At 51.1% G+C, this 15,042-nt stretch overlaps 1 pseudogene; it reads right to left on the bottom strand.

Moving 5' to 3' along the window:
* Positions 1–366: 366 nt before the first annotated feature.
* Positions 367–1,772, bottom strand: LOC136154080 (heat shock transcription factor, X-linked member 3-like; annotated as a pseudogene).
* Positions 1,773–15,042: the final 13,270 nt, after the last annotated feature.

Genomic DNA, 15,042 nt, shown 5'->3' with positions numbered 1-15,042 from the left:
AAGGTCAGGAGCCCAGCTGGGCCAACTGCTGAGCAGCAGGCAATGTCCAGTGACCAGCCCGTCCTGGGCTGGCCTCAGCACTCAGCTATTGAGCCAGATCCTTGGCAAAGCAAGTGAATTGCTGCTGCTTCAGTTGAAAAAGGATCACGGGGACCAGACTGAAGCCTGCATGGGGTGTGGGCTTCCAGCCTCATCTGGCTCACCTGCATCATGTGAATAGTGTGGACAGACAGAAAGAACACAGACTCATAGTTCTTGTTCAATTCTTTATTTACTCCTGTGGAGATTCGCTTCACTTTATTAGAACCAGGAATCGATTTTTGATTACAAGAGAGTACTTTTGAGTGTCCCTAGGAACCTGGGAGGTCAAGGATTGGGCTTGTGCTTGACCTGCTCACAGAGGGCACACTTGTAATCTGAGGATTCTCCCTGCTCCTCCTCTGCTGAAGGGGCCTCTTTTGGAGCTGTGACTGACAGGGCCACCATCAGGATGGAGGAACAGGTGTTGTACAAGGCCATCACTGAGGCACAAGCTGGGTACTCCGGGGGGCTCTCGGGCATTTGCGCTGTGCTCTCCCTTCCAGAAGTAGCCAGCTGTACAGACGTGGCACTGCTGGACATGCCCTTTCCACTGGGGCCACCCTGCTCGCTGGGGAGATGGTTTGCCCTGGACCGCCCAGCTACACTGCCCATAGACCAAAGGTAAGAGGACTCAAATGATTGCCGGCTGGGGGTTCTGTGAGCAGGTGGGCTTCCCTTCTGGGCTTTCTTGCCCACCTATTGGTGCAAGTTGTGGTGGAGTCGAGGAGAGTGTCTAGTCGCCAGTGCTCTCTTCTTTCTCTTTAGGATGTTCTGCAGGAGGAGAGGTTTGTCTCTCTGAAAATTGGAGTTGCGATAGATCTGAAAAGAAATGAATCACTTTAGACAGCAAGGGGGAGAAGAGGCCTTCCTTGCTGCCTTCTTCCCCACCACTGTTCTGGCCATGCCTATGTATGGAGACAAGTTCTCTTCATTCTGGCAGGTTATGAGACCCTAACATGTTACTCCCTAGAGTTCCCCTGGTGCCATCCTCGCCTGAGGCTTTACTGGCCCTCCCTTACTTCAAATGGCCCCTCAGGGTCTAGAGTCACCCCGGTGGATCAAGTCTCATGGGGGTGGAGGAACACGACAGACCCTGGTTCTCCTCTTTCCTTAACCACCCTCTCATGAGAACAGTGTTCTCCTGGGAAATGAAAACCATCCAGCACTCAGGTCATCTAGTCTAGCCTCCCTAGAAGGGCTTTCTACATTACCATCAAGTTATTCTCTGCAGAGCAACCCAAAGGGCAGATTTTAATGAAACCATACAGGTTCAGTTCATAGATGAAGCTCTTAATGCTGTCTGTCTCGAAGATCTGGTCCATGCCTCTGCACAGAAGGACCTCTGTCTGGAAACGATCTGCCTTGATGACCACCATGTCTCCCTCGCCATTCCAGTGCACAGAGGTGAAGGCCAAATCCTCCATGATCCTCCAGAGCTTCCTGGGGAAGGACAGCCCGAGGATATCATTGTTCTCTTCCTCGGCCATTTCTGGGTTCAGGCCCTGTGGGGACAGATTGTCATGGAGGCCTGGATCAGGGCTCTCAGGTTGGTCACCCTGCTTCTCCAGAGCCTCCCCTGAATCCATGTTTGGATCTGGGGACGAATCACAGGGATTCCCTGCTGCGGGCTCCCCATCAGTTGATGGGGCCAGCGGAGTTGCCCATGCCTCATGGGAACTCTGACTAGCCATGGAGCCAGTCTAGCTCAGGAGCATTATCTACCCAAGCATTGAATGCTCAGTGCAGAACAGCCTCCAAACCAGGGTTGGGGTGCCCCACAAATACTCTCTGAAGATTCTAGAATCTGGGTTGTGGGCTAGACAGTCAATTGAGTGGTCAGTTTCCTCAATTTTTCTCATGATGTCACAAAGGTGATGTGGAGAGGCAGCCCTGGGTGAGGGGGCCTGGGGATGGAGATGGGATTCCCAGCTTGTCTCTTGTCTGAAAGTACAGAAAAGTTTGTTTCTGGTTGCCCGAAAAGGCTCCCATCTGCTGCCAAGTGCCTTGTTTCAAGGGGCCAGGCCCTGGATGGGTTAACAAACGTGCCCCTGGCCCTACCCTACCAATGTGCAGGCCTGTGGCTGGCTTTTGCTGCAGGGCCGGGTCCTGGCAAGTCCTCGCTCAGCTACCACTGTGAGAGATCCCAAGGGTCCTATGGGCCCGTGGCGACTGTCCCTCCCAGAAGATGGGATCCATAGCAGGCTGGTAGGCCTAGCCTGAGTTGGTGGTCCCACCACGCCCACCCCACTGGCCATGACCTTTCCCCTCTTCAGGCTTTGATCTCTTCTGTCTGCTGCTGGTGCTTTAGAAAAGGACAGACTAAAAGCATAAGAAGCAAGAATTCACTACAGTATTTTGTTTATTTTATTTTCTAATTCTTTCACCAATTATATACTGGTAAGTAAGTTTGCTTATGCAAAGTAATCGTAATTCCAATCCATGTTACCTTGCTCAGGTTCAAAAATAAAATGGGACAGTTTTCGATCTCTTTTACAAAACAGCAAAACTCTGGTCCTTAAACTGGGTAAGTACAAATACAGTGTGATCAATGCCATTCATGAAGTTAGATATTGAAATTTATTAAGTTTTCAGCTGAAAAAAAATAAAGAAACATTTGAACAATTTCTAAAGAAAACAGAGATGAATCTCCATGTCATCATAGAGAACAGGAACCCAATACTGCTACACACGGGATTCCCCCAACTGGCCCGGGCCCTCACTACTGAGAAAGCTGACCACTCCCTCTTCAGTCACAGAACGAAGGATCACCTGGATGCTCCTCTGGCTCAGGGCACATCTTCCTCCTCCCTCTCAGCCTCTGCAGACAGGGATGGGAAGACCCTGGAAAACCTTTCATTGATCCTGAGCAGATACACTGTGACTTGCCACTTACTGGTCTCCGCATAGGCCCAGGGACCCCACAGGAACTCATAGCGAGCAGGGTCGCTGTCAGGCACCTGTCGGTACACCAGGTAATCCTCCTGCACCCACACGTGTGTCAGCAGCTCCCTGGGATCCCCAAAGACAGAGTGCTCCTTCCCAGGACACGCCCCCATCCTGCTGAGTGTTTCTCAGACCACTTCCTCAGGGGCACAGTCTCCATTTCGGATGATCAGGCTGAGGACCAGCACCCGGAGGCCGGCCTTGGGCATGCTCTCCACACTGCTCTGCATTGCTTCATAGGCAAGGCCCAGGGTGGGGACCAGGATGTAGATGTGCTCTCTGGGGCCCACCTCCTTCACCGCCATGCCAAAGACCAGCTGTAGGCACTGGGAGGCTTTACGGAAGACCATAGGGAAGTCGTCCTGATTATCTGAGAGGATCGTATTCAGCATTGGGTCTTGGTGATTAGCTCCTTGACACGATACTTGAGGAGCAGGAAATTCACCAGGATAGCCATCATCTTTCAGAGCTTCCTGGGGCAAGGCCTCTGCAGGGGTGGAGGAGGAGACTGGGGGAGAGGAGGCTGAGGGGGTTTGCAGCCTTCCCTGCCTCAGACCCCAGGACCTGTGCCTCTACCTGGCCCTGGGCATCGCCTGGGCCCTGAATGTCTTCCTCAGGCTTGCTCAGCTCACTCATCTTGATCCCAAGTGTTATGCCTGCCTGAGATGGAACCACAGACAGGAGAGAGGCAGGGGAAAGATGCAGACTATGTGTCTGGAGGAGTTAGGGGGTGTGAGTAGTCTCACCTGTGAAACATACCCTGGGAAGTCTGAAACAGGCCACTTACAGGTTTCCTCTTGAGGGGTGCTCTTCCAGTGAGACTGGAAACCTGGCTACCTGAAGGAGGAGGAGTGGTGTTTCCCAAGGGTGCAGTCAGCACAGCCAGAGGTTCCTGGGCTGACATGGTTTGGGGATATAGACCTTGTAGTTTCCCCTCTGTTCTGGGAAGGGGTGCCCCTGGTGCACACTCAGGACACCCTCCTCACCTTGACTCCTGGCGCTTCCTGGACCTCCTCTGCTCTCTGACCTCAGGACATGGGCCTCAGATCTCTGCTTCACCTCCTGGTTCCTGGAGCTCCTGTGAGAGACATGGAGGGGACACCTGGGGGGTAGACTGAAGTATATCCCTGGGCCTTCTGTGCTGGTAGGAGGGGTGGACTCTGTGAGGTCCCCCCCCCAATTGTGGGGTAGGAAATCCCCTTAGGGCTCCCTTGTAGTGCTCATATTTCCCCTGGCATGACCTGGTCCCTCCTCTTTGGAGGCCTGCGGGGAAACTCAGAACAAGATCCGAGTCTGAACAGAAAGTGCTGATGGGCCCCACGTGTGGCCGCACCTGCCCAGGGCCTCCTGTGGGTTCTGGACTGGGGAGATGCTTGGTCCTCAGCTCCTCCTCACATCCTGCCTGGCCTCCTAAAACTGACCATAGGGACAGGATGGGAGTCTGCTTAGTTCTCCCTCTGTATCCAGGGAGTACACCCTCTGTGGACCTGAACACTCCCCACTCTGGCCTAACATCTCAGATCCTGAGGTCCCTAAGCCATAGATCAGGAAATTGCTCATGCCGCTCTGGGGCCTCCAAGACCCCCATCAAAGGCAAGGATCCCTCCCTGTCTTCAGGTCTAACCACCTCACTCATTCCTCCTGTGGAGCCTGGACTCCAGGCAGGGTCCGGGATTGTCCCGTACACCATTTTGAGACCTTTCTGCATTCACGAAGTCTTCAGTCTCTCTGAGATCCCCATGTCAGGAATTCAGATAGGCCTAGTGTGCTCATCTCATACCAAGGTCTCCCAGGGCTGACTACAGGGGCGGGGATCTGTGGGGTTCTGTTGGTCCTCATGCAGGGTCCCCTCTGTCCTCTTTCAGGCACCTCACCTTGCCTCTTGGCAGGACCTGGGATTCTCACTTCTCCCCAACTGAAGCTCTGCCCCTTATACCAGGGTCCCAGTCTCTCCAAGACCCAGATGTCAGGAAGACAGACCATGCCTGTTGCATTCATCCTACTCCATGATAGCCCTGAACTGAAACAGAGATGGGCTTCTCTGAGGTCTCCTCTAATTGGGGTCCAACATTCCCTCAGTCCTCCCTCAGGGTCCTTACCTAAATTCCTTCAGAAACTAAGAATCACCCCTCCAATGTCTGAGGTCTCACCCCTTATATCAACTCTCCAGTGTCTCTGAGACCCGGTACTCATGCCTACACCAGAGTCGTCCCAGGCTATCAGAAGGTTCTGGGACCTGTGGGATTCCCTGTGTCCTCCCTCAAGGTCTTCATATTGATCCCTGGCAGGTCCCGGGATGCCCCTTGTGTTGACTAGAAGCAGGACCCTCACACCAAGGCCAACAATTCACTGGGTCCCTCAGGGGTGTCTGCAGAGATGACATCAGGGCTCCATGCCCCGGGCTTTCCAGAGCTGAGATGATACTCCAGGCCATTCTCAATTCTCCTTCCACTCTTCACTTTGACTCTCAGCAGATCTGGGCACCACCATCTGTTCCTGAGCTTGCTACACTTAGAACCAGGCCCTCCCTAGATAAGACCCCTGAGAGGCAAGCAGGAGTAGGGGGCTCATTCCTACAACCATGCCAGGGTCTCCCGGGGCTGAGAGCATTGACGACCTGGATGCCCTAGGGTTCCAGAACCACCTTCAGGGTTCTACTTGACTCCTAGCACAGCTGGGTTCCTTTATTCTGCTGACCTGAACCCGGGCACCGGCCCAGACCCTCACTTCTCCCCTCCCATCAAGATCAGTGAGGTTACATCTGAATGCTGTGCCACCTGGTCCCCTAGGGCTATCAGGAGGGCTTCATATGCATCCCCTGAGGACCCTCAGTCTCCTCTGGTCCTCACCTCAAATCTTTGCAGGACGTGGGCACCTCCCTCTGCTCATCTGAGGCTGCGCCCCAAAGACCAAGCCTCTGACTCCCTGAGTTCACTGAGGAAATGAGGAGGTGTGCGATCTCAGCCTGACAGCCCAGACTAGGGCCCCCAGAAATCCCAGTCAGGGTCAAACTGTGTTCTATAGTACCCACTGTTCTGGGGTGACTGGACCCCCTCATCCTCTTTCAGGAGGGGGTCTCCTTAACCCATGAGAGAAGGCTGCAGTCCTAGTCCTAGCACAGATGCTGGATGAGGGGCTGCCATGACCATGACCGGAGGGAAGCACAGGGAACCATTTGCCTTCCATTGGGAGCCCCTCAGTGTCACCAGACTTCAGAATCTTTTGTGTAAATGATGTTGTTTTGGCTGAAGCGGGTCAGCAGTGGCTGGTGAGTTAACAAGAACTCAGCAGCCTGGAGATGGCCTTGGCTGCTCATAGTGACTTTACACTCCTCCTCTCTGGAATATCCCCAGGGTCGTCTCCTGGCGACTCTCTTCCACTGGTCTGCACGGATACCCTCCCCCTCTCAATGGTCTTTCTTGTGCAGAGTGGCCAGAGGGGCTCTGGGGGCCAAGAACTTGTGAATTGTGGGTTGTAAGTCCCCACTGGTCAAGCGACTTTAGACTCTTCCCCCAGGAAGGAGAGACATTCTGGAGGTGTGTGGGTGGCTGATCTGCCTTGCCCTGCCCCTGGGGCCCCTGAGGGTCAAAGACTCAGCCTCATCGCTCTCCAGCCCAGCCTCTACAATGGTCTGGTTGCCGCCAGCCCACCTACAAACCCCCAGAGCACTGCTCAGAGGCCAGAGGTGCTGCCTGAATGAGGCTTGGGCATCCCCAGGTTTGCTGAGGGCAGGAGCATACAGAGTTCATCATCTGGGGGGTTGCATGGGGCCTCCAGGTTCCCTCTGACTGGGACCTCAGACCCTGGGGGTCGGTACCTTCCCTCCCTATCCAGAGGCTCAGCGGATGGCTGAGAACCTTGCTGCCCAGTCAAAGGACGTGCTTGTGGGGTTGGGCGTGGACAAGACCCAGGCTGTGGCATCTCATCAGCCTCCCTGTCAGTCTGTAGTTCAATTTATTCCAGGACCTTGGCTCATGACAGTTCCCACAGTGTCCCAGGCAGTTCCTCCTGCAGAGAGTTGGCACTCCAGATCACCACCAGCTTTGCTCACCACAGGCTAAGCCTTGTTTCTGTCATTCAGAAATCAACCTCTTCCAGACTCCCCACCTCATCCCTGTTTGGCCATGTTACCTCCCTTTGAGAAGCGACAGAGCAAGGGAGCCCAGGGGATGCAGGGGTCACAGAGAACCCAAGATGAGCACTGGGCCAAGGGAGGCTCAGGCAGAGCTGGTGGGAAGTGAGTTGGCCATGGATCACTGGCTCCCCAGGGTCTGCCAAGCTGGACCTCCAGGGTCACCCTTACCTCTTTGGAGCACTTGTGGGGCAGGCCTCTTCTCTGAGATACGCTGTCTGGTTGAATTGCATTTAACTCTCCAAAACAATGTAACCTGTACAGCCTTGGGGACAGAATTTAACCCATACTTCTAGAGCCGCCTGGCCTCTCCTGTTGACCTGGGCTCACATGTGACTTGAGACAGTTTGACTGTCCATGGCCAGCCCATCAAAGTCATGCTCCCTCCCTACACTCCTGTGTGATCTTAGACTGCTGACTCTGCCTGGCCCCAGAGGATGTGTGCTTAGCCACTTCACTCTGCAGACATCAGTCAAAATCTACCAAGGACTGAGTGGTGGGAGTGAAGTACCACATGGGGCTCTTTTGATGTCAGGCAGCCTTAACTTGGTAAATAAAAGGTGCCTTTTGTGACAAGCAGATGACTTGAGTTTGCAATTGGCTCATCTCCGCTTTCTCTGTAGATTTACAGGTAAGCAGGTGCCACACATGCTGAGGTTTCTGGGAACATGATTTTTAAATAGCAACATCTGCAGGTGATTCCATGTCAGGAGGCATATGGAAGTCAAGACCAAAAAACGAATGAAACCTTCTGAAATTTAAGGTGTCCTCCAGGCAGCAAACCTTCGTAAGGGGCTGCATTTGACTTGGAAGTGAGCAGCCTAGTCAGGCGTCACAGCAGCTCAGTGCTGTGACTGACAGAGCCCTGGCCTGCACCACCTCGAGTCCTTTCTCAGGGCCTCCTCTGCCTGCGCCAGACTGCCAACAAGGAAGACCCAGCCTTCTGCTTCCAGTGGACTGGCACTGTTCCCTCACCTGATCTCAGAGCCATTGTCTCTGCAGGGCAACCCTGGAGGGCTAGTTGCTATGCTCCTCAGGACAAACACTCTTTTAAGAGAAAGCATGTTATAAACTGGACACCCCAGCGAGCAGAGGGTGCTGAGTTGTGACACTCTTGGAGTGCTCATCTGAAAAAGGAAAAGAAAAGAGAAATAAGAAAATGTCACCAGATGCAGGCCCTGCAATGAAGCCAAACCTCGGAGCTGCTCGGAACCACAGGTTCCAGCCCTGTGTGTCTCAGGATAGTAAGGGCTCTTTCGGGGTCCCCGATAAGGGGAGGCCTAACTTCTCATCTGTCAAGTGAGGAGCCTCTGGGACAGTGTCCCTGAACCTGTGAAGCCACTCCACCAGGCTCTTGTCAAGCCCTTGATGCATCTTTTCAATGAGTGGGTGCAGAGTGTCTGAGGTGCTTCCATGTGTGTGCATGCAGTACCTGCATTGTGCCAGAGGTGGGCAGCCATTTGTTTTGCTCAAGAAGCAAGCAGCTGCCAAGGGGACTGAAATGCTCAGCCAGGTCCAGGATGGAGGTACTGAAGAAGTGTGTTGGGCAGGAAATCCCTCGTGTTTTCAGGCTCTTATTTTCCTGCAGTGTTCTGACCACAGGGCCACCTCTACCTGTCTGAATAGGGTACATACTTGGGGTCCTCTGGGAGTGTGCTTGAAAGGGGTGGGGATTATGGGAAAGAATGGTTGCATATTATGGGAAAGAGGGACTCCCTGAGCAATAAAGTAGAAGGAATTCTGGGCCTGAGAGGTCAATGTCAGGTTGGGGTCTGGCCTGGCAGCCATGAGGGCACCCATGTGGTGCATAGTCCCAGGGGGCAGGCTGAAGATCTGGGTGGGTCACAGTGATGGGGCCCCCCACCATCATGGGAGGACACATCTGGGCAGGAGGCCAGGTGAAGCAGAGCTATGGGCTCTGATGTGCAGTGCCAATTCTGTTAGGACAGGGATTAGAGAAACTGGAGCCTGTGTGTGCCTGGGCTGCCAGGCATCAGGACCCATCAAGGGGTGTGGGGCTGCTGTCCCCAGACCAGCAGCTGGGGAGGCATAGGTCTCGGCTAGGGTGGTGACGGGGTGGGGGGCGGGATTCCAGGTGGCTCACAGTCCCCTGGGCACCCTCAGGGGAAAGTGAAAAGCCATCCTGGGCACAGGAGGGTTGCCCAGGGCGTCTGGCCTGCCCTCCACCTGCCGAGACGTAAACTTAACGCTCCTTCTCCTCTTCATCTTCCCCAGGAGGTGTGGGCTGTCTCTCTTAAACAGAAGACTGTAGCAGAACTGTAACTGGGGTTCTCCGAGACAGAGAGAATAGCAAAGTTCAAGTCTCACAAGGCTTACTGAAACCAGCACCCTCCAGCTAGGCCCTTGGGTGCCCTCAGCCAGCCATCCCCACGCCTCTTTGGAGAAAGTGGGACCCTGTTCCACAGGAGGCAGTGCTTCAGCTTCCCCATCCTCGAGGCTCACTAACTCATCAACACCTGTTGCCCTTGGAAAATGACTCAGAGTGGCCCAAGAGTATCCATATAAGACCCAGAGAGGGGCTTGACATTTGCAGTGGGCAGACTGCAGAAGCTTCTCTGCTTTCTATGCAGGTGTCGACCCCTGGCCTGCACTTTCTTGGCTGACCAAAACACTTCCCATCTTTCTCCCACCAGATGGACACAAAGCGGTGTCCACTTCCTGGGAAAAGGGAGGAAGAGGAGGCTGCCCTCTCCCCCAGGCAGGGCACCGCACTTGGTGTGCAGCCTCTTCAACAAAGTCTCTTCACTCAAAGCATGGAAAGCATTCTCTTCCAGAAGCAGCCTGAAGTTTTGGTGGCTGGTGGGCACGGGCTGGGCCTGGGCAACTGAAGGGTCCACAGGGAGGGGCCCAGCTCCCGGAGCTGACGGCCCGAGGCCTTGTGTATGGAAGAAAGGGAGCCCCCCCCCCCAATATCGGGCACACAGTCCATTACAGGGCCTTCCTTGTCCACAGTCATGTGGAGGGTGGTGTGTCCCTCCTTGCTAGAAAGGGTACATTGCAATGATCAGGAGCAGTCCATGCTCACAAGGGTGCTCAGCCCCTCAGCAAAGGTCTCTGCTTGCTCGGAACTGACATCACAAGGCAGTCATTAAGTGACCTAATATAGGGCCAGTTGCACCCAGGATGGTCAGCGTGTCAGAGTCCTGGTCCATGCTTGTCATGGCAATGGGCATCATGACACTTGGGCATGGGTGTGAAGTCAGGCTGAGCATTTGTGTAAGCCAGTCATAGCCTTCTGGTCCTGGAACCCCAGGGCCAGGCAGACGCACACCAACAGACATGCGACCCTCAAAGTTAGCCCCTCCTCTGTGTTCACAGTTGCCTTGAGGGTATGGCATGGCACTCTTGAGCTCTAGCACAGCCATGTCCAGGGTGGGGGTCCATGGTCAAGAGTACAGGCATCCGGTCCTCTGTGCACTGTTGCTGGCTGGGTAGCCAGTCCCCCACACAGACCCACTCTGCGACCTGCCATCGGTCTGTGGGAGCCCCAGGTTGGGGGCTGTAGATGTGGTGGGTGAGGTCCCAGGGACACAGAAGGAGGACAGGCCGCTGTCTTCTGCACTCTGCAGCCTACCCATGTCCACCCCAGGCCGGCCTTGCTCTGCACACCCCAGTCCCAGGCATACAGGAGGGGGTGGTCACCCTGGGCCTTCACACACAGTGTGACTCCCTTTCCTGTGACCTCCGTCCATGGGACCTCCATCTGGCTCTGTGTCTAGGCCATGAGAGCTGACATCCTGCTCTGGGACCTGGTGCTCTAGCATCAGAGAAGCAGCCATACAAGGTGGCTCAAGCCATACATGAGTGGCACACCCCAATAATGTCTCACAACCCCACTCTGCTCCTGGGGTTGAGGATCTTCCCGAGATTTCCAGAATCAGGAATGCTTCTGACCTTGAGGCATCAGCCATCTGGGGCTCAGGAACCTGGCCCAGTGGGTGAGAGAGAGGGCTCAGGTGAGGAGATGCCAAGGCAGGCACCTCAGCCCTGCTGATCCCCAGCTGCCTGGCTCACCCACTCTTAGCCTATGTTTCCCCACTTGGGTACTCCTAGGGGCACCTGCCTCACAGGGTCCTGAGGACTCGGGGAGGTAAAGGAGGTGGCAAGGTTCCTGACACTTAAGTCTGCCACGTGGTTACGGGGAAGTGTGCTCTGTCTCACAGCAAGTCTCCATCTAAGGTGTGTAAACACTGATCTCCTGGTGGACCTTGGCTCTATACTGGAAGCCTCCCGTCAATAGTGAGGGGTGGGCTTCCTTGTTGATTCTTGAAAAATGGGAGCTGAAACACCACCTGAATTAAATGTCTCCAGAGATATCTCGGGGTGGGGGTTAGATAGAATTGCCCAGTGTTTCCCATAGACAGAAGCCCTACTCAGGGCCCACCCATGTGACCTGGGGGGCCTCAGATCACTGAAAATCCGAGTTCCATTTTAGACTGTCTGGGATCCCGCAAACACTCTCTCCTACTTCCTCAGCTGTCAGGATTGTGGCAGGGTGCTCCCTGCCAATGGCTGAATCCCCGGGCCACCCCCACCCCCTTTCCTCTCTGTATGTTCTGGCTGTCCATGCATACTCCTGAGAGATGCTCACCCACACCTGCTCCCCTCAGGTGTCCATGGCAGCTTGAGGTTCCATTTTGTTCTGGCCAAGAGACCTCCCAGTGTCCTGGTCCAGAAAACTACTAGAACTCATTGATGAATTCAGCGAAGTTGCAGTAAACAAAATTAATATATAAAATCTATTTGCATTTCTCTACACTAACAGTGACTAACAGAAAGAGAAGTCCAGGATATTATCCCATTTACCATTAAGTTATCCCATTTATCTGCATCAAAAAGAATAAACTACATAGACATAGACCTACCTAGGAAGGTAAAAGGCCTTGGAAAACTGTAAAATATTGACGAGAGAAATTGAAGACAACACAACAAGATGGAAAATTATGACATGTTCTTGGATTGGAAGAATCAATTTTGAAAGGTGACTATACTACCCAAGACAATCTACAGATTCGATGTAATCCCTATTAAATTGCCAATGACATTTTTCACATAACTAGAAATTTATATGGACACAAAAGACACCAAATAGCCAAAACCATCTTGGGAAAAAGAAAAAATCAGCCCTGGAGGGATGTCCCTTGTGGTTCAGTGGCTAAGCCTCTATGCTCTCAATGTAGGGGGCCCAGGTTTGATCCCTGATCAGAGAACTAGATCCCACATTCAGCAACTAAGAGTTAGCAAGCTGCAACTGAGTTTCACATGCCACAACTTAGAGTTCATGTGCTGCAGCTAAAGACCCTGCATGCCACATTTTAAAAGACCCCAAGTTCTGAAACTGAGGATTCTAAATGCTACACCTGAGGATCCCACATGCCTCAATGAATATCAAAGATCCCATGTGCTGCAACAAAGAACAGACACTGTCAAATACAGTAAAAAGAAAAAAGAAAGAACAGAGCTGGAGGAAACAAGCTTCTTGACTTTACACTATACCAGAAAGTTATACGAATCAAAACAGTATGGTACTGACCCAAAAACAGACATATAGATCAATGAAATAGGATAGAAATCACTTTCATATGGAGAAACTTTTCCTTGACCACCGTTTGCTTATCTTGAGGGAATCATATAACATACTTGCTGTGTTTTTACATCATTTAAATATCTTCTGCATCTATAGTTTATAGAGTTTTAACTTAAATGGTTTATGTACTATTTTTTTCTTTAGTATCTGGTCATATTTTTTTAAAATGTACATTTCATAAGTGTTTTCAAGTAATTGGCATTTGTCTTTTGTCCGTACTGCTTTCTAATTCATTATTTCCATACTTACCTTCATTATTTCCTACCTTCTATTACTTAAGTTTTCCTATGATGTTCATACCTAGCTTCTTGGATTTCTTGGATGATTTAAATATTTCTTATTTTCTAATACATCTATTTAAGGCTATATATTTCCCTTTGAGTACCATTTTGTCTCTGTTGCACAAGTCACACCATTTAACTTCATGTATATTGCTGAAATCATTTTTTACAATTTGACTAAATCACTTTATAATCACTTATGTTATTAAAATTTTTCCATATATGCCCCAAAACTAGTGAGTGTAAAAATTACTTTTGAGAAGGCTGTGAAGATGATGATGAAAGACACATTATTTGGGGGAAGTTTCAGAGCCCAGGGGTATTTTATTTTAGTATTTGTTTTAGTATTATTTTTATTAATTACAGAAGAGACAAACATATTTAACTGCTGGTGACAGAGCTGGGTTTATGCCAGGAATGTAAAGAAGTTTAACACTATAAGATCAGTCATTATAACTGGCTGCATGTAACAGTCAAGGATTGTCCAGGAAAATAGAAGCCACTGCAAATATTTAACATGGAGGGAACTTAATGTGTGGGGTTGGTTACAAAAGTGGTAGGAAGCCAAGCAGGAGAGAATTGGGAAACCCAATTATTAGAACACGAGGAAATCACTCACCTCTTGGATGGAACAACAAAGAAAGGAGATTATGTTACTGGAACCTGGGTGTTGGATGCAACAGGATCCACAGCCAGGATGGCTCAGTCTCATGGTTGAATGGCTGGAGCCATGGAGAATATGGAACCATTGAAGGACAAGCCACCTGATGCAGAGGAAGGAGAAAAATCTTTGACTGCTCTGTTTTCCAGACTTCTAAACTCTTGCCAGTGTTTCTGGTTAGCTGAAGCAAAATGGCAGTCAACTGTTGGCTAGTTTGATTGCAGCCTGCCGGTGTTGGCTCCTGTATAATTTAGAACAGCAAAAGGAGGAATGAGGGCTGGATCTGGGAATGCATAATACCAGGATTGCCTTATTACAATAACAGATTGACTGAGAAAAATCAGACCAACATCGATACAGAAAAGCATCTAATAAATATCAACATCCAGACTTTGGACACTGTGGGAGAAGGCAAGGGTGGGATGTTTCGAGAGAACGGCATCGAAACATGTATATTATCTATAGTGAAACAGATCACCAGCCCAGGTTGGATGCATGAGACAAGTGCTCGGGCCTGGTGCACTGGGAAGACCCAGAGGGATCGGGTAGAGAGGGAGGCGGGAGGGGGGATCGGGATGGGGAACACATGTAAATCCATGGCTGATTTATGTCAATGTATGACAAAACCCACTACAATATTGTAAAGTAATTAGCCTCCAACTAATAAAAATAAATGAAAATAAATAAATAAATAAAAATATCAAAATCCAGTCATCATAAAAATAAGTGTTAGTCCAAAGTATTCAAATGGGGCAATGAGTTTTGGGGAGGAAGACCAGAGAGACAAAGTGCAATTCTTATCACATCATATCAAAGGTACATACTATCAACATGATATATCACATGGATATTTACCTTGATCACCTAGCTGAAATAGTGTTTGTCAGGTTTTCTCCTCTCTTGAGCTCAGAGGCAGAAATAAGGAAGAGAGGAAGCTAGCACTTGGATCATTTCCTAAATAACCAGCCCAGAAATCACTGCTAACTGTAGCTAACTTGTGACACAAATTACAACCCAACAAAAAATATTCAGCCAATTTGTTGCAGTGAAACAGAAGTCTTCCAACATGGAAAGCAATAAATGGGATCATGGTGTAAATAGATAATATATGGGCATTTGTGTCCAACTTAGAGGGACCCTGAATATCAGAGGAAGTGGTGTGGACCTTACTTTACATGCTATGTCACTTCAGTCGTGTCAGACTCTCTGCAACCCTACGGACTATATTCCTCCATGCTCCTCTGTCCATGGGATTCTCCAGGGAAGAATACTGGAGTGGGTTGCCATTTCCTTCTCCAGGAGATCTTACCAATACAGGGATCCAACCTGCATCTCC

The sequence above is a fragment of the Muntiacus reevesi genome, chromosome X (assembly GCF_963930625.1).
Source record: "Muntiacus reevesi chromosome X, mMunRee1.1, whole genome shotgun sequence".
In the NCBI taxonomy this organism is placed as follows: domain Eukaryota; kingdom Metazoa; phylum Chordata; class Mammalia; order Artiodactyla; family Cervidae; genus Muntiacus; species Muntiacus reevesi.
Note: the sequence above shows the minus strand (reverse complement) of the source record. Positions and strands in the feature narration are given on the sequence as shown.